Source organism: Aricia agestis, chromosome 5, assembly GCF_905147365.1.
Source record: "Aricia agestis chromosome 5, ilAriAges1.1, whole genome shotgun sequence".
In the NCBI taxonomy this organism is placed as follows: Eukaryota; Metazoa; Arthropoda; class Insecta; order Lepidoptera; family Lycaenidae; genus Aricia; species Aricia agestis.
The window spans coordinates 15228153-15249193 of record NC_056410.1 but is presented as its reverse complement, the minus strand read 5'-3'; the positions used below and the strand labels follow the sequence as shown (position 1 = coordinate 15249193).

The 21041-nt window shown below is 36.5% G+C and overlaps 1 protein-coding gene across 1 annotated transcript in view; it reads left to right on the top strand.

Moving 5' to 3' along the window:
- Positions 1–5049: 5049 nt before the first annotated feature.
- LOC121727039 (tyrosine kinase receptor Cad96Ca) overlaps positions 5050–21041 on the top strand; it is a 98832-nt gene continuing 82840 nt past the window's right edge. Inside the window, exon 1 of the mRNA XM_042114716.1 lies at positions 5050–5203. The gene's annotated coding sequence lies outside the window, so the exon portion shown is untranslated. The remainder of the gene's footprint in view (positions 5204–21041) is intronic.

The following is a 21041-nucleotide window of genomic DNA, read 5'->3' as shown; positions in this document are numbered from 1 at the left end:
TTTAACTTAGTATTAATTTGTGTTAACTATTACAATAATCTTCAGGCAAACTATTGAAAATTGACTGTAATGGCTGCACTCAGAGAAATTTAATGATGTTTAATAATCTTTAATTTAATGAAGGGTTTGACAGACAATAATGAATAGGGGAAATAATTCATTTAATGACAGGTAAGAAATTATAGTTACAATATTTTAAGGTGACACCTCACACCAGCCGTCATTGACCTTTTTAATGTAGGAGCTATAATATGAAAAATGCTCGCACTGTATTCTGTTAACTTTAAGAAAAAAAAATTGAACACTTTTATAGACACAGACTATTATAGTCTCATCGGAAAACCTCTTGGTAACTCTCACTATTTATGAGTTCGAAGTGATATACTTACTCAGTAATTCACATCGAGTATGCAAATGCCCTTAGACTAGAAACATCAGCTGTCACTTCATTGTCAGTCGCGATTTGTATCATGCGGAATAGAGAAACAAAGGCCTGAGCAAGCGAGATGTCACTATCAGTAACACTGCGTGGTAAAACGGGACGTGTAATACATGACAGCAGAACCATTTTTTTTCATCTGCTTCACGTCCAGTCGGCACTATATCGGCACGTTGACAATTTAATTTATACTAATATTATAAATGCGAAAGTCTCTGTCTGTCTGTCTCGCTTTCACGCCAAAACTACCGAACCGATTGTAATGAAATTTTGTATACAGATAGTCTAAAGCCTGAGAAAGGACATAGGCTACTTTTTTTTAAATTTTCGTATTTTCACCCCCTTACAACCCCTTTTTTCAGTAAAAAAGTAGCCTATGTCCTTTCTCAGGCCTTAGACTATCTGTATACAAAATTTCATTACAATCGGTTCGGTAGTTTTGGCGTGAAAGCGAGACAGACAGACAGACAGACTGAGATACTTTCGCATTTATAATATTAGTATAGATATATATTTTGCATACAGATAGTCTAACGCCTGAGAAAGGACATAGGCTACTTTTTTTCCTGGAAAAAAGGGTTGTAAGGGGGTGAAAATACGAAAAATTGTTCAAATTAAGTTAGTTACGCGGCGCCGTGCGTCTTTTACATCGCGCTAACGCTTGCCCAACATCCTTCTATAAGAGGCGGTATCATCATACATTTGAGTTTCGATTTTTTTCGATTGTTATTTCTTTTTTACGTTATTTAATAAGTGAGTACTTTAATATATTATATACAGTGGCGTAACCTTAAACCTATCAATGATATGATGAAATACGTGGGAGAGCCATGCTTCGGCACGAATGGGCAGGCTCGATCGGAGAAATACCACGTTCTCACAGAAAACCGGCGTGAAACAGCGTTTGCGCTGTGTTTCGCCGAGTGAGTGAGTTTACCGGAGGCCCAATCCCCTACCCTATTCCCTTCCCTACCCTCCCCTATTCCCTTCCCTTCCCATCCTTACCCTTCCCTATTACCCTGTTCCCTCTTAAAAGGCCGGCAACGCACTTGCAGCATCAGAAGATGCTGCGAGTGTCCATGGGCGACGGAAGTTGCTTTCCATCAGGTGACCCGTTTGCTCGTTTGCAAGGTTGTGTAATTGGGGGGCTAAATAAGCTTTAGCCCCAATTTCACCAACGTCTGTTAGTGCTAACAGCTTGTTAAAATGTCAAGTCTTCTCTTTCATTCATAAGAAAAACGAAAGAGGTAACGTGATACTAATTCGAGCGTTAACTTTAACAGTCGTTGGTGAAATTAGGGCTTAAAATTTGGCATAAAATATAAAGTTTAATTTAAAAAAATGAAATATTATGTGCACACTGCACAGCGGCTGTTTTGATTTAAGGGGTACCAGGGTTTTTTTTATAAAAGCTTTTGACACCAATTTTGTTGACATCGCGCGCTATAAACTGAAGTCCAGGCGGACGAAGTCGCGGGCAACAGCTAGTCTCTTATAAAGATGCTTGTGTATGTGTATACGTTAACAAATTTTTACACACAGACATAAATCAATTTCGGTTTCGTTTGACAGCTCGAGATTGTTGCTCTATTCCGCTATAGGTAGGTAAGTATATTAACTTTATAGTTTGTAGTAAACGATGTTATATCCATAAAGTAAATATAACTATGCGGAATAGAGAAACAAAAGCCTGAGCAAGAGAGATGTCACTATTAATAACACTGCGTGGTAAAAAGAGACGTGTGATACATGACAGCAGCACTCTTTTTTGACGTACAGTCGGCACGTGCCGCACGTTGACAATTTAATCTCATAGAAATCACGTTCAATCATGCTTGTGTAAGTGTATACGTACACATATTTTTACACACAGATGAAACCAATTTTGGTTACGTTTGAGAGCTCGAGATTGTTGCTCTATTCTGCTAAGTATATTAACTTTATGGTTATATCACAAGTTTTTTTGACAGGATTTATGTCAATTACCGCTACGGACAGAACTTAGCGATTTGAGAATAGTTCCTCTGAGAGCGGCAGACGGCAGTTATAACCTAAGAGCCAGCGATAGCCAGACTTTTGTCATTTTATAAAAGCTGAACGTTTCATGACACCATAGAGGTAATAACGATCAGCAAAACTATGAAGTTTCGATCACCGTTACCAATAGAGTTTAGGAGGTACCTATCCAGTTCTGAAGGTCTACCTGACCTCAAAGAGTGAAGGTACATTTTTTATCTTACTATCTTCTACATAACTGTCCTACATTTATGTCTCGTTTTCCACTATCAGTAGCTCTACCATGAGTTTAAAGTTATAGTATTTATAGATACTCGATACTGACTACGTACATTTTTAGTATAGCGATTTTAGTTCCGCAAGTGACCGCTAGAGGCGGCCACTTGCGGAATATAATTTGCCATACTAAAAATTTACGTAGTCGGTATCGGGTATCGATAAAAACTATAGCTTTAAACTCATGGTAGAGCTACAGATCACCTTAAAGTCGATTTAAGGAATTTTAAAGATTTCTGGTACAGTGCAGTTTCTCGTGCTCGCTGCTTCTTCTTCTGTTAAAGTCTTAAAGATAGACAATCGAGACTTCAAAAACGTGTTCAGTGTGTATTGTGTTTTGGAAGGGATTATTTCCTCTTTAGTAGATATCCGCTTAGTAAAGTTTATGGCTCGATAAGTTTATAAGCCATAAAGTTTAGTGTATAGTTTATGGCAGACGGCGGGTGAAGGGAAAATTAAATGATAGATTATCTACTTGAAGTCCGTGTGTCGTTAATTTTTCCCTTTGGCGCCGTGTGGTTGGATTTACTGCCTACAAGATTAACAGTTTTCGATAATATAATCGACGAAAAACAAGATGGCGACAATAGAAAACGTGCAGGAACTAGGTATATATAATATCTATATAAGTATATAAAACTCATGGGTGACTGACTGACTGATTGACATAGTGATCTATCAACGCACAGCCCAAACCACTGGACGAATCGGGCTGAAATTTGGCATGCAGGTAGATGTTATGACGTAGGCATCCGCTAAGAAAGGATTTTGATAATTCCACCTCCAAGGGGTTAAAATAGGGGATGAAAGTTTGTATAATTATAATCCTTAACGCGAGCGAAGCCGCGGGCAAAAGCTCGTTACTATATAAATGACTTCATTGCCATTTCCCGGGACTCAAGATTTCTCCACACTAAATTTCAGCTAAATCGGTTCAGCGGTTTGGGCGTGAAGAGGTATATATAGGCAGACAGACAGACACTTTCGTAGATATTTATAATATTAGTATAGAAAGTATGGATTAGTAGGTAAATACATACATAGGTACAGGTATAAGGAAAGTACTATTAGTACTTACCTTATACATTTTATTTGATATCTATTATTATCTAATCGATTTTATTTCAGCACGGCGACTTTTTGTGGTCTAATGTATGATAATGATTTTTAAAGCACAAATTGAATTTAATGCCTTTTTTAGATAAAGAGAGTAAATAGGAAAGTTTTTTTTTAAATATTAGATTTCAATTCACCCAATAATTGTTTGTTAATGAAAATATGTTTCATTACGAATTTCCTCGCAACAAAGTTGCAGCCTGCACGGATTTATTGGAAGTGGAGATACTTTTAGACACAGAAAAGAATTTTTTTTTTAATTACCTACACCTACTGAATAGAGTGGAGAGTTAGTGCTTTTGGCCAATTTGATCGCCATCCAAAGGAACAATCGGCAGTTCTGAAAAAACCCATAAGCGGTAACAATAAAAACAAAGTTACAGTAATAGGTGTTTAATATATTATAAACTCAAAGCTTCTCATTTTCAATTAACTTATATGACTTCTCAATCGTCGGGGAAAATAGATGCCAAAGATCAACAGTTAATTAAACTATCAACTCGTGCGCAACGATTTTTGAATAGATTTGTTCATAATGAACTTTATGCTAAGTGAATACGGAAAAACGAAACTGGGCAAACGAGTTGCTCGCTGGTGGGGATAAGGCTGTCACATGTGTGGCCAGCCTGTTAAATTTCCCACAAAATAGGGAGAAGTCCTTACGAACAAACTTTGACATAATAATATACGTTTTATTTTCTGTGTATGGGCAGTATTTAAAAGCTTATTTAATCATGTGTTAGAAGGTGATAGAAGAAAGTAAGTTTTAGATAATTGGCACATTGTATGTTACTTGCTAAGTTGTGAAGCTGTTGATGTTGCTGTAACTATCTATAATTTACACAATTCCTATAATTACAGTTATTATAAAAGTAATAAAATATGATTGATAATGTTACATGTAATTTGATGTGAGTAAAGTACTTAGTTACCTACTTATATCATAGTAATTTTGAGTACTTAATAAATTCAAAATAATAATATATTTGTATTTGAACACAATAGTAGCTACGATTTACCACCTCTATAAATTCAATAATGGCCGGTTTACATTAATCCAATAGCAATGGCCAGCGCTGGATTGGATCACTGGATTGGAAATGTAAACCCGCTATTACGATGATATTAAACAAATACAGCTTTTCCCCAAAGCTTTCGATTGGGAAAACAAAAAAAAATCTGACAACACCCGTAGGCTCTCGCGCAGTGTGGCGCTAAATGTGGAGTACACAGCGCGGTTTTACCGATTTTCCTGCAAAATCGACGTAGAACTTCAGTGATAGTGGTAAAGTGACAAACAAACAAACGTGTCTAATTAGTGCTAGTGATTCCATGTGACCTACAGGAATGGACACGGTAGGTTAAAGTTAGAAACTTTTCAATATGGCACTTGAGTGGAGCATACAATTTTGAGTCGTATGATTGGATGTTATGAGCTATATTTAATTGAAGAAGGCATGTTTTCTAACGATGACTGATTATAATAATATTCGGTATAATGACTAACGATAGAAAAGGATACCGAGACCGTATTCTTCAGTTAAATATTAATCTAACAGTTTATCATCATATTAGAATTGAGAATAGGCATACATTTCGTATTGGAAACGTTACAATATTGTAGGACACGTTTTCGTGTCTGTTGCTATACAAATACTTACTTTCTGACTTTATTAGTCGATCAGTTTTGATTGAAACTCTACATGAGGAGTTTCTCAAGTGGAACGTATTTATTATGTCCTATTAACTATTTTGTACCACGGAAGGACGATTAATAGATTATAACTCGCATCCTTGAAGATACAAATTTAATTAAGTAAGTAGGTATCCAAGTAATACTCCAAACAACTTCGGTTTGATTATAAAACTTTAGGGATTGACGTTAGCTATTTTAAGACAATGATAATTATTTAATTATTTTACGGTCACCGACATTGACGAGGTCACCTCGGTTATTTGTCAAAATTAGACACTTTTAGAGATGTCACAAGTTTAAGTTATTAATGATAATGATTAATGAATAATGATAGAACTCATTAAATATTGAAGAATATAATAATAGAACTGGTAATGTACTATAGTAGAAATTGATTCATAGGCAGTTGACAGACCTACGTCAATTGATTGGACTATGTCAATTCAATGTGATCTATCGGATGGGTTTGACATAAAGCGACCAAACTACGTAGGTCCCCCATCTGCCTAGAAAGTAGGAATCAACTATTTTGATAGCTGTACCACCGATGAAATTTATTCATAGGCTGTTGACGGACCTACGTCAATTGGTCGGATTCTGTCAATTTAATGTTAGCTGCTGAGTGATCTGTCGGATGGGTTTGACATAACGCAACCAAATTACGTAGGTCCGCCATCTGCCTAAGAATCAATTTCTTAAATGTTACACAGTACTGATACTTTTTTGAACTTCGAGTCTACAATGACTCCAACCAGTTTGGGAACAGCTACAGTAATGAAGATCGCGCTTAGAGATGGATCAAGGAACACCCCGCGAGATGAAGGCAAATGCACATAATTAATTCGGCTTTCGGGCGCCGCCCGCGAACTCTACATTTTGCAGCGATAAAATTATCCAACTGTTTTTTAGGGATTCCATTAAGTTTATCTGCTTTTCATTTGAATCGGTTTAGGCGATATAAAATGAATGAAAAACATTCATTTGAGATTCACAGTATTGGCTCTTATGAGAAATACCATCGACGCTTTATACGTCTAGACCAGTGGTCCCCAACCTTTTTTCATGCAGGCCACAAACATGTTTTGGTCTTGGTGTCGCGGCCGCAAGAAAAATTTTTTAGGGTTAAAAAATAACTTTCTTCAAAATTAACGATTTAAAAGTGGAAAAAATTTCACGACTCTTACGACGATTTTACATTATTATGCCGGTGGGTATGGGCGTACCGAGGGTGGGGCAGGGGGGCGGCAGCTGCCCCCCCCCTGGATCATGTTGACGTCCCTACTAAGTATATTATCTAGTACTTTCATCTATAAAAATTAAAAATAATAAAACTAATTTTTGCCATTTGTTTGCAATACAATATTTTTACAACTAAAACTTATTAATTTTTATTCTTTATAAACACCTAGCTTATAAAAAATCTGATCTGATTTATACAGTTAATTTATCAGTTAATTTATACAGTTAATTTTAATAAGTATATATATTAAAAATGAAGCCTGTACTAAACCCATTATATTTTCGACTTACCATCACCACGGAAGTATACCTGAAGGCTAGCTGGTGTATTGGCATACGAAGTCTCGAGGTCACTCGAATTCACCAAGGAAGCCTTTTGTTTCCTGATCTCATAGTGTTAAAACTCATTAACAATAATTTATTGAAACTGCAACATTATGTCTTCGATTCATTAATTCGAATATATTATAATATACCTCCATACTAGATAATATTATTATCTATAACTGGATGACGCGCGCAACTTGGTTGCGCCAAAATTCGTTTATCGCGCAGGAACCGTACATTTTTCTGCGATAAAAATATGTATGTCCTTTCCCGGGACACAATAAGTATCTCTATACAACATTTCAGCAAAATCGGTTCAGCGGTTTGGGTCTGAAGATGTGACAGACAGACACACTAGCATTTATAATATTATATAATATGATGTGAAAAATTGTCTGTGGCCCAGTCATCTCCTCATTTGGGATTTGGATATCTGGTGTGGATGATTGTAGGTAATTATAATATTATACTTTTAATCCCAGCAAAGGTCAGAGGATAGTTTTGATCTCTAAAAATTGTTCAGAATTAACGAAAATCTGCACGAATAAAGTTGTAACTCCATACAACATGATTGCAAGATGACTGGCAGATAGGTAATTCTGTCTCTCTACATTGGCATCTGTTGAACAAGCGATTAAAAACAGCTGTAGCCTGTACCTACTCAACTCAGCTCAACCTGCGGCCGGGACTTTTTCAGTGGCTGGCCTGACGTCAAACTATTTTTAAATTCCCGCCCAGAGGCAAAATAGTGCAAAGTCGTCGTGAAAGTGATTAAAAACGTTAATTTTTTTAGCTGTAAAAAACTTTGGTTGCGGCTCGTGATACCAAGACCAAAAAGTTTGCGGCTGTATAACAAAAAGGTTGAGTTATGAGTACCACCTGTCCACTGCACTGGTCTAGAGGATTCAAATTCGTCTATGATTGCCCATAATTTGACGCCAATAATTGTGCTCGCTATAGATGACTTTGTAAAAATTATGGTGGCAATCATGGTTACCTTACCCACCGTGTCCCAACGTGAAAGGAGCCTAAAGACACACGATATTATTATATTTAAAACATCCGAATAAGGTCTCTACATTAGAGTCTAACGTAGAGACCTTAAGGCGCGAATCCACCGCGGCGCACGCTGTGCACGGCCACGCGGTGCACGGATTTATTTCTTTGACTACGTGGGTTAACGTTTCCACTGCAGCACACGCTATGCAGACACGTTACTCACGACTATGTACACAATTGCTGTTACGTAGTTTACCTACATTCAGTGATGGATTAACCCTTAATCAAATTAAGCAATAAGTAGTGTAGGGCATCACGTCTGAGGGGGCATTTTTTTGTGCTTCTTCTGAAGCACAAAAAAATCATCCTTAGGGCATCACGGCACACTCTCATGTCACCAAAAACCACACCAAAAAAAGTTTCTAGGAAAAAACTGATGTTGGGGCCCACAGGCATGGATTGCTTAGGGTATTAAGTAGTCTTAATCCATCACTGCCTACATCCTCTTAGCTTTCGTGTATCCCGTGTACAGCATGCGTAGTAGTACAGCCAGCGTTGAGCTACTTGTGCACTGTGCGGCATATTCGAGCAAGCCACGTGTGTCAATTCATTCGTAGCGTGTCCGTGAGTTGCAGACTGCAGTGGACACTGTCACTATATTTTTTTGCAAAGCGAAGCTTCACGCACGTGCGTAGTCTCTCCGTGCGCTGCTGGATCCACCGCAGTTTATTCGGATAGATTAATCATTAAAGACATTTTAGAATTTGTTGTATGAAATTATGTGAAGCTTCGCATATTCGTCCGCACCTCAGAACAGGAAAATAAGGTCCGCACCGTACGCGCCGCGTTTCGTGTAGGTACTATGCGGTGCGTTCGACGCGTACGGTGGTGACTAGTGCGATAAGCTTTATGGCCCATCAAAATCAGAATCACCTATCTTATGGACTCTATAAAAACTTATACAGAGATTACCGATGCCGTTAGTTTGGTAGAAATGTAATAAAGCTTAAAAACTACTCAGCAATTTGAGCCCATAACATTTTATCATCATAATTTTAGTAATTTATATGCTCCATGATCTATCTGTATCTGATATCTTTGAGGTATATTTTAAAGTTTTCATAGCAACTTGACTAGATGAGAGAAATGAAAATAATACGATGTAATAAACCATATTAATATGAGAAATGCGAAAGCAATCTGTCTTTCTGTCTGTTCATCTGTTACCGCTTCAGGTATTTTCAAGATTATTCTACTACAGCTATTATAGCTATTTTAGCATTTTTTAAGCCCTGGAGAAGGATTTTCATCCTCGCATAGCGTGCGGTTCCTACGGTGGGTGGATTATAAATTAATAAAAAATATTTATAAAGTCAGTCAGTATTCAGTACTAGCCTATATCTTTGTTTTCACTATTGCACAAGTTTACAAGATATAAAAGTAATGTATGGACAGAATTAATTGGGGCTATCAGGTTAAACTAAAGTCGGATCCTACCCATCAAGCCCCGTAAGGATACCGGTGACCGCGATGACAATAGAAATATATTATGCTACGTTTTTTTCCACGATCGAGGGATTAATATAGGGTCATAATATTAATATGATCGTATCATATTATACGAGACAAAAGCCGTGAGTTTTGATATCAATCATGTGAAACTTGTACTAGCTTCGAGGCTTATCTAACTTTCTGTCTCGAACTCGACATTAGCTGCAGCTGTCGACAACTTATGTTTTGTATGTAATACACTATAATAAAATATTGTAATAATTACTCTGTAGTCTAAGGCCAGCTATAGACGGACCGAATTTGCAGTCGAGAACCGACTGCAAGATGCGGTTGCCGCACGGCGACTTGCAGTTTCCATACTAAATTCATATCCACTATACACGTGGACAGCTCGAGCAGTTCTTGAGCGGTCCGGTCGGTGCCCTCGATTTTACGGATATTCTCAGGGTCAAAGTGTGAAGAGGAGTAAAAATTTTTGTCGTAAACGTAAAAATAATTGCAGCCTTTAAAGTGCAATTTATTATTTGTTTTTGGTCATAAAATTATACTAAAGCTCAATTTTTCGTGGTGACCTACAAAATGCACTTCTTCGGAAGGCCAGAAATTTTAATTCGAGGCGGCAAACCGGTCAATAGCACAGGTGGACAAGAACCCGGGTAATGATAATTGTAAAAACACACGTCGAAAATTCTTATTTACTTTCACATGCCTTTACAAGGTTTTGACAGGTTCACAAGAATGTACGTTAATGATGGTGGATGGTATTTACCAGATATTGCAGAAGGCACCGTAACTGGAATGCAGGGCCCCCGTAAGGGCTACTGGCGCCTGTGTGCAAAAAAAGGATTTTGGCACCCCTTTAGGCAAATTTTTTGGGTCCTTGGTTTTGGTGCCCATAAAGATGGCGATTTGGCGCCCCCAGAGGATGGCACCCGTGTGCATTGCATACATTGCACATATGGTAGCGGGGGCCCTGCTGGAATGGAATGTAACAGGAGTGAGTCTTTGAAACCCAGCACCTAGCCACTTCATATGTGCTATAGATATATTTTGTTTGACCTTAGCGAGTTGTGACTTGTGACTTGTAAGCTGTGAGTGTGACCTATGTTATTTGATTTGATTTCTCAGTAATGGAAAATGGGAATAGGTTTAGAGGAAAAAGAAAAATCGACCGTCCATTCAATAGTTATAATTCTAATAGAATGACATCACAAATGACAGTTGTGAACATCGGAGGAATTAAAAAGATAAGAAACCTTGATTTGAGGTTTACATAATATACTTGGATATTTGTACTCTATAGTTAGTGTATTCGAACACTCAGGTTATTCCGATATTAGAAAGCAAGGCCCTTAGGGCCAAAACACAAAACCGCGATGCGGCACCGCACCGCCAAAATCTGCGGCAAAAAAAATCTAAATTCATATGAAAAATCTTTATGCAATTCCATCAATTTTAGCGTTGTGGTGTCGTAACGTGGTTAATGGTAGGTATATGACGTGTTTCGGCCCTTACTAACGTTGGGCCATTATTGTTGGGCCATTTGTGGTGCAAATAACGCCGATCAAGGGCAATCATAGGCGAATATAATATTTACCCATCTACATCTTTAATCACTTCTAACTATCAAAGATATCCTACGAGTTGTCAATGGTAGTAGATGGCACATGTTATTAGTAATCACCAGATTTCAGCAATAGGCAATGGCCAACAATCAGCATAGAGTGTCTCGTTCCTTGAATTATTATTTTTTAACAAAAAATTGAACCCGACTTCCAAGGAAAAATAATATTCTTAAAATGACCTAAAAAGTATGAAATAATTCTTATTCTTCATTAGTGCCTTTTTTAAAATTCGACTAAATCTCAACGAATTCTGTACCTACTCAATTTTCATTCTTTTGAAGTCGGTACTGCGGGGCTAAAATGGTCGCTTTGAAGCATCATGATATGAATCATAATATGATTCATTTTTCTAAAATCGCAAAATGCAACTCTGTTTGCTGCAATTCTTTTCTGTATTTTTGTACTGATTTGACATTTGTCAGTTTAACAGTTTTGACAATTCATTTGCTGAATTGATTGAGAGGAATTGCTAAATGTGACCATTTTAGTCCCGCTGGTTAAGTTCTATCTCTTGAATCACGGGACAGGACGAATAGTTTTATGCCGGAAAGAGCTAATTTATAGATAACGTGGAGACCGTTCATTTTTTCGGGATGAAAAGTAAGTATCCTATGTTATAAAATATTACCGGCACTCAAATTCTCTCGTATACCAAATTTCAGCAAAATCGGTTCAGTGAATTGGGCGTGAAGAGGTGACAGACAGACAGGCAGATAGACACACTTTCGCATTTATAATAATAATTATTAGTACTTATGGAATAAACAATAGTGTATTGAAATCATAATATCACAAGCTTTTGATTTTCCATTATTCCGGATTCATATTTAGCATTACTATTTCATCGTCTGTCATTTCTGGGAATGAAGATAGCCGGAGGATAAGGGTCTATGCAGTTGACACGACTGCAATACGACTGCAATAGAACTGCAAACCAAACAGTTCACACGACTGCAACTGGACTGCAACGACTGCGCGTGTAGTTTGCAGTCGTGTCAACTGAATTCAAACTGCACTTGAATTGCAGTTGAAATGCGATCCGTCTGTGTAGACCCTAAATAGCCAATTGGTTTTACTGCACAGGCACAGAATATATAATATTAAGTACAAGTAGTACACTGTACAGGTTTATATTTGACTAGATAACTCCCGCAACTCCGTTGCATTAATTTTTCACGCGGAAACCGTACATTTTTCCGGGATAAAAAGTATCTTATGTCCTTTCCCGGGACTCAAAGTATTTCCATACCTTTCAGCAGCATCGGTTCAGCGTTTTGCCACCGATATATTTTAGTGTATAATTAGATAATAATATCGCCAGTTCTTTTATGCTGGAACTTGGCTTGACACGCTACCGCGTGTCTAAATATTGGATGGATAGTCCAAGAGATATATTTTATGATTTGCATTTTTTTTTAATATTTATAACCATGGAATCATTTGTAATATAATTATGTAAGTACCAATTATATGGGCGGAACCCGAGCTTCAGAACCCAATTTTATACTACTCTATTATACTTTTAGCAAAACGTGTAACATGAAACAGAATACCTAATGGAAAACTTTTAAAGATGAAGTGACAAGATTTTCCTTAATACAGCTTTTGTTGGGTATTTTATATCAAAGATGTAACAATATACTTGTGTCACATATTAAGGACTCCTTTGTGCTCCAGAGTCCAGACACTTGAATCAGACGTTTTAATGCAGTCGGGTTATTAGTTCGATTTTTGTAACTATCAGGCGAAGCTGTAGGTAGTATTGAAGACATAAGTCATGGATGAACCGGGAAACTAACATTTTACAACATAATATGAGCAATTACTCATTTCTCCACTTACAATTTGGACAAGTGCAGTCCACGCCAAGCATGAATGAACATGATATGAACAAAAAATCGATGTTTCCGATTTTGATAATATATTTTGATAATGCTATACCTATAATACGTGTTCCAAATATTAATATAATAATGACTAGATGAAGAATGATGGGACTTTGAAATTTTAGCCAAAACCTTCATAGCCGATTATACTTAAATTGAAAAAAAATCATTAAATAAGCTTTTTGACCTTTGACTTTGACCAATGACCCTTGTAAGCTGTAGACCGTACTTACCTACTTCATGATCTAGCTAATATATCTGAGTAGCTATCTAAATCCACCTTTTTTTTCAAATCATCTTCCCGGTCCTGAAGCCTTCATTTATGCAAAAAAAAAAACTTGAAAGGTGTCAAGGGATACCCGGATGGAACGAAGTTATAAAAAATCCCACCATAGAGGAATGGTAGAATTTTAAATTTTCCGCCAGTTGACGTCATCGCCGCATCAACACATCCACGCCCTCTGCTCGTACTAAAGTAAGTGTCGGTCAAAAATTGTCGTTACATACAACTTTTTCCGTCTAGCCTCCTTTTGCAACGCGCGATAAGGAACACGTTCCAAAAACGCCAGATTTTAAATTTTGTTACTTGGGTAAGTAACAAAATTCATCTTCATCCACTCGTGTCTTCAATTATGATCAAGGGCGACAAGAAGTGTGATGGACCTTCGAAAGTTTCCTTTAATTAACGGTCCTCATAAAAGAAATTAGACGATTATATTCTCATGGGAAAATGGAACTTTTAGGTAGTTTGATTGCTTTGGTGAGATTTGACTAGCGTGTACGGAAAAGTTGAATCAAAAAATAATTGACGTTCGTGGATAACTAATATTTTATAACATAAAGGACATTACTAATTTTTTCCCTTAAAATTTGAACAAACCTTATATCTTACCTACATCATCATCCTGCTATACATAAAACCCATTTTTTAATTTCCAATCATTTACCCGATCCTAGAGTCTCAATTTTATGCAAAAGAAGAAACATAATATTCAAAATGTTAGTTATACACTTCGTCCACTTACGTTCTTAATAATTTACTCTCACTTTTTAACTTCCGACTTCTCGTTGTATGTTGTTAAGAAGTAAAAGATCAAAAAACGCCGAAACATCTAAATTAATACTTTTATTAATAATTATTCCCTGAAAAATGATATTCCTCCCCAGTCGCTAGTCGCTACTAATAATTCGATCCTTGAGCGACAAAATGTCGAATTAATTCCGTATCTTGATAAATATAAATTTAAAATTTTAGGGTAAGTATTGTAGATGTTGCCAACAACTTTTAGGAACCGTACATTTTCGGGATCAAAATTATAATTTATGAAACATCCAAAGTTTATTGTCTGCAACTTTGTTTCGTCGAAATATGTCCCAGGAACCGTACCTACATTTTCCAGGATAATAACTATCATGACGTGTCCCTCTAAAAAGTCTAAAACCGAAAAGTAACTTCGTACCTACCAAATTTTATTGAAATATGTTTACATTTTCGCAACAAAAATATTTAAAGTAAGTAAGTATACATTTTATAATCTACCTAAAAAACAATATTCCTTTCACATAGTCGTAGTAAAGTGTAGAATAAACTATTTCTATTTGCTATTCCGCGTTTTCGAGCGTCGACCTTACGACAGATCCGTGTCGTATTGCTGAAATCTTGTTACGTCAATAAACGGATCTTAGAAAAACCCAGCAGAACATGCCAGGTAATTCTCATATCTATTACATATCACCAAGGCCTATATTGCGACGTCGTTGAGAGGTGATTGTAAATTGTATACGCACTTCTTACGCTCAATATTCCGTAAAACGTGGGAAAGTGTACTTATTACACTTGACACATCACCTGTTGTAGCTTGATATAATTATATAGGGTGTAACAAAAATAAGTGATATACTTAAGTGTGTGTACGTGTTCCTTGTAGAGAGTTCACTGTGAAAGTAGCAGCGCTGAAAGACCAAATTTTTTTTTCACTTTTGTATGGGGAAACTCGTGACGCTCGGGCTCTTGCCCATACAAATGTGAAAAATTTTTTTCGTCTTTCTGCGCTGCTACTTTCGCAGTGAACTCTCTAGGAACTCGTACACACCCTTAAGAATTATCACTTAATTTTGTTACACACTGTATTACGTGGATTAATAATGTTATACGAATAGTCTAAAATTGAGAATGTACTATTAATTACAAAATATGTATCTGCAGAAATAAAAAAAAGATACTTAAAAATATGAATAAAAACCCGAATATGATTTATTTTTTAATTTAGCTCTAGTAACAAGCTAACGATTATGTATGACAAGTGTATTGAACTTGTGTGAAGTTTACTGTGAAGCGACGAGGGTTGGTAGCGACCATAATGTTAATATACCATAATAGAGCAACAATCTCGAGCTGTCAAACGTAACCAAAATTGGTTTCATCTGTGTGTAAAAATATGTGTACCGTGTATACACTTACACAAGCATGATTGAACATGATTTCTATGTGATTAAATTGTCAACGTGCGGCACGTGCCGACTGGACGTCAAAAAATTAGGGATGATGACAAGGTCAAAGGTTAGTGAATTTTGTTAATAAAATAAAGAAATCACGGTAAAAAATAAGTGTTCCCAAAATTTCAGCATGACAGCATTTGTATTTTTTTTGTTAAAAAATTCGACTTGAATATCCAACTTTGAAGGCAAAGTTGGATATTCAAGTCGAAGTTAGTGAATTTTGTTAATAAAATAAAGAAATCACGGTAAAAAATAAGTGTTCCCAAAATTTCAGCATGACAGCATTTGTATTTTTTTTGTTAAAAAATTCGACTTGAATATCCAACTTTGAAGGCAAAGTTGGATCAATTCAAGTCGAATTTTTTTTTAATTAACTTTCTTAATATTTGTATACCATTCGATAACTTATGCAATTAAAAGCAACTTTTGTTATGAAACCACTTTCATAAACGCAATATTTAATATACCTGTCGAACAAAGTTGTCTCCCGATGCGTACAAACTACGAAAGACTGACGTCATACTTTCGTAGCATTTTGTATGGAGCGTTTCGGGCAGGTCTTTTTATGAGGTATTTGATTTGTCATATCTTAGTGAATTTTTAAGCTATCAGAGTCATTTTTTCAACGATGTTTCTATTTTTAAGTGTCTTTCAATTACCGATAAGAAAAAAAAAATAGTCATCATGCCTATTCACACGACTCTTTTTACCACGGAGTGTTCTCTTTTTACCACGGAGTGTTACTGATAGTGACGTCTCTCTTGCTCAGGCCTTTGTTTCTCTATTCCGATAGGTATATTAACTTTATGGTAGCGACTCATAGATTTAAATACATAAAGATTAAACAACTCTGTGCAACTGCACTATATTTACCTAAATAACACATGATAACACTATTAACAATCTATTATGTAATAGCGACTCGCTGAAGCCCAGATAAACCCTGCGTGGTTTCCGTGGTACGGCACTTTGTTAAATATTGTATTTGTTTAGTGATGTAAATAAACGATTAAAGAAAAATCAAAATGATCTTACTGTTGGCAACCCTAGAACACATACCATCGCGGTTCCATTGACTGGGTTCATCTCTCTCTCTACAATGCTTGCAAGTGAGAGAGATGGACTATAGAGAAATTAGCTAAGCATAATAGCAGCCGTAATTCAAATGCTTTCTCATAGCGTACCGTCCCATAGTAGAAAGCTAAATAATGTTAAACAGCATTACGTACTGTTTAAACTTTAAATGCCGATTGTAGTGCATCCATAAGAATACTTTTTATCCCGGACAAATCCCGCGCAATAAACGAATTTTGGCGCAACGGAGTTGTGGGCATTATTAAGTCTTTCATATTTTTTCATTGAATTATTCATACCTTTTATAATTTATTGTAAACCCGATAGTGTATTTTTTCCTCTTCATGTTTAAGAGCCCATATGACCCTAACTTGACTACATACTTTAACCTAGATCTCAAAATCTGTAAGGTCTAGAAAACTGATTTTTTGACTCAAATAACTTCAGTTCATAAAGATTAAATGCTCAAGACGAAAACCCGATTACTCAAAAAATGCTCGATAGTTTCTTTTTTACAAAAAACCTTGTTTTAGACACATTTTTTCTTGGATCTTCGAAGTTTGCTGTCTTTTCTTTAATATTTTTTAATATCTAAAAAGGTATTGCTAAAACCTAAATTTGCTCAAAACACTTTTTTCATAATCATTATAGTTCGTCTTTTATTCAAGTAAAACTAACTCGGCGATGATTCCGCGCCGTCCTTTTTCACCTGGCCACAATTTCGCTTACAGTAACATAATGTGAATGTGAAGTTAACATTCGTAGTGGTTATTTACGCATAAAGCCTTATCTTGTAAATAACTTAAAAGAGTGAAATTATTATTTTTAACAAAAAATTAAAACCGACTTCCAAGGTAAAAACAATAATAATATGAATTAAAAAGTATTAAATAACTCTTACCCTATAATAGTACCTTAATAGTGCTCTATAATACTTTTTTGTTCATATTATTATTGTTTTTACCTTGGAAGTCGGTTTTAATTTTTTGTGAAAAATAATAATTGAACATACGATTTTTTACGTGTTCGAGTAGGACGCATCGTTTTTTAAGAAATGGAGAGGTCTTATTTCAGAATACTGTTAATGTAAAGTAGGTACATAATATTATGTAAAAGCTGTCATAAATCATAATGAGTAGCTTTGTCCACTGTCCATTTCATCTTCAATTTTCATCATCAACTTTATTGTCATTTTTGAAGTTTTGGATACGGTCAGAGGGCATGCGTCGCGGGCACCGCATGCCTCAAGTTCGCTGTTGATTGCGCTATAACGCATGCCCTTGACGAACAGAAAAAGGCACAGTGTGGACAAAGCTAATGTAGAGTTTGCAACATTTTATGGTCGTTTAAGGCTTTGAGCAGTGAGGACGTAAAAAAAATGACACAGGTTGTTTCATGTTTGGTACAATTTGTTGTTTTTATGTGAACATTGGGTTTGGGGTCGGAATGGATAAAACTTGATTAAACCTTCAGCTTCCATTTTGTTTAGACAGTAAACCTTTTGTTTGAATATTCTTCCATTGTATGTTAGCATGGGCGTACCGAGGGGGGGGGGGGGGGGGGGCAAGGGGGGGCAGCTGCCCCCCCCCTGGATCATGTTGACGTCCCTACTAAGTATATTATCTGGTACTTTTATCTATAAAAATTAAAAATTAAGAACGAAATTTTGCCATTTGTTTGCAATACAATATTTTTACAACTAAAAATTAATAATTTTTTATTCTTTATAAACACCTAGCTTATGAAAAATCTGTTTTCCCCCCCCCCCCCCTGGCCCAGAACCTGGGTGATTTGCCCCCCCCCCCCTGGCACCAGAACTTGGGTAATTTGCCCCCCCTGGCCCAGAACCCGGGTACGCCCATGTATGTTAGTACTTATTAATGGAAACATAATACATAATATATATGTATAATAAGCCTTTTAAATACGTAATAATTTGATAAATAAAAATACATAAACCTAATGTGATATTTTATACAGGGTGTAACAAAACCAAGTGATAAAACTTTAGGGTGTGTATGAACTATGACTGCACTGTATATAGAGTTCTCCCTGAAATACTTTTTTATCGCCAAATTCATGACGCTGAGGCGCTCGCCCGTACAAATCACAAAAATATACTTGCGCTATAAACAAGTTATTAAAAATAATATCAAAAAAGAAAAGCTAAATTAAAATGCTGAAATAGACTGTGGTTGTAAGTTATAATTTTTTTTTTATGAAATAAGGGGGCAAACGAGCAAACGGGTAACCTGATGGAAAGCAACTTCCGTCGCCTATGGACACTCGCAGCATCAGAAGAGTTGCAAGTGCGTTGCCGGCCTTTTAAGAGGGAATAGGGTAATAGGGGAGGGTAGGGAAGGGAAGGGAATAGTTGAGGGTAAGGAAGGGAATAGGGTAGGGGTTAGGGGATTGGGCCTCCGGTAAACTCACTCACTCGGCGAAACACAGCGCAAGCGCTGTTTCACGTCGGTTTTCTGTGAGAACGTGGTATTTATCCGGTCGAGCCGGCCCATTCGTGCCGAAGCATGGCTCTCCCACGTATAAACACCTCTTTAGACACCTTTTAGACACCTCTTGCACTCTTCAATATTTCAAATAAAATATATTATTTAATTTTGCCTAAACGTAAAGGCAGAAAAGAGTAGAGAAAGATTTCATAAAAGTTTCGATTCAGGCCCCGAAGTTAATGATCTCACAAATTGAATAGGCCTTTTCATCCTTTTCCTGAGCAATTTTCTTTTAAGGCAGTAAGTTATTTTCAATGTAAGCGAACCCAAATCACGTGGCCTTACGCAAAACTTATTGTACGAAAAATCCTGTAGCTTAATCGATTCCATCATGAACTTGTGAGTTATGATTTATGACCTTGCTAAAACTTTTATCTATACTAGAGATCGCCCAATGGTCGGAAACTCGACCTTAGTTTCAACGACATTGGGACTACTGCCTATATTTTGTAAAAAAATATTGACTTTATCATAATTTTTTCAACTCTTGTCTCTGGGACTGAGCTGATCTCAGACTGGCCGTGTAAGCATTGTCTAATATCTAAGATTCAATAAAAAAAACTATAATCCATTTTCATTTCGTCACCTTGTTGTCAATAGACTTCAACAATAAATATTTAAAGAGTATTCGTATTTCGTATGCATAGGTTTGTCACTCAAAAATTTGTCATTTTTTCTACTGTGTGTATTGTAGTGTGTGTAATGTTTTATTTGTTAAAAAAATGTATGATAAAAGCATAATTTAAAAATAATATTAGCTCGATGAACTCCTTCACCATATAAACTATAACTGTGCAAAATTTCATTCACCTACGTTTCCCCATTTTTCGTCAAAAGGGATTCAAAGTTTTTGGCTCACGTATTAATAGTATATATAGAACATAGAGTAGGAGCCAGCGATAGTCAGACTTTCGTCATTTTATAAAAGCTGTAAGTTTACCTGTTCTCACGACCAGCAACTGCAGAGTTTCGGTTGCGGTTACTTTAGTTAGTTCTGTCCCTCGATAAAATGTAATGCTTGGCAGCGGGGGACGAAGTGGCGGCAGACGACGTGTCGTCGCGACACTACTGGTTTCTTTGACGTATTTCCATGAAAAGCTAGCTGCGCAAGGTATTTCATAAGCTTTGTCCACACTGTGCCTTTTTCTGTTCGTCAAGGGCATGCCTTATAGCGCAGTCAACAGCGAACGTGAAGCATGCCCGCGACACATCCTTTCTGACCGTATCCAAAACTTCAAAAATTACAACATTGGCGTAGCGTTCCTTGACGCATTCAATTATTGAATGCGCCAATATGAAAGTTGATGACGAAAATTGAAGATGAAAGTGCACAGTTTGAAACCAGTAGTGTCCCGACGACACGTCGTCTTTTCGTTCGCTTCCTTACTCAATATTTTATCTTATTTTTTTTGGGATAACTGTAGGAATCTCGACTTCCACTGCCGAATATCTTTTACAGTTGCTTAATCCCACTGCCAGACACCCTTTGGCCTTTAAGTATGTTTTTGACTGTATTTGACTATGAGGTGACGTGACACCTATGTGTAGTAAAAAAAATATAAGTGTACATTGTACAGTACCTAATAATTATAATAATAGGTGATTAAGGAACCAAAAATGCCAGTATGTTTGTTTTGATTATACATAGAGATAATATTATAATCGCTAATGATGATGATAATTATTACTTTTGATGTAAAGTAGTTAAGATGGTGGAGTAAAATAATTTCTCCGTCACGAGATCGTGCGGCGAAGCGGGCTGCGGTCCAGCCACTCGTTACTTTCATGTCAACTCTATGTGGGGCGCTGCATCCACTGATCAAAAAC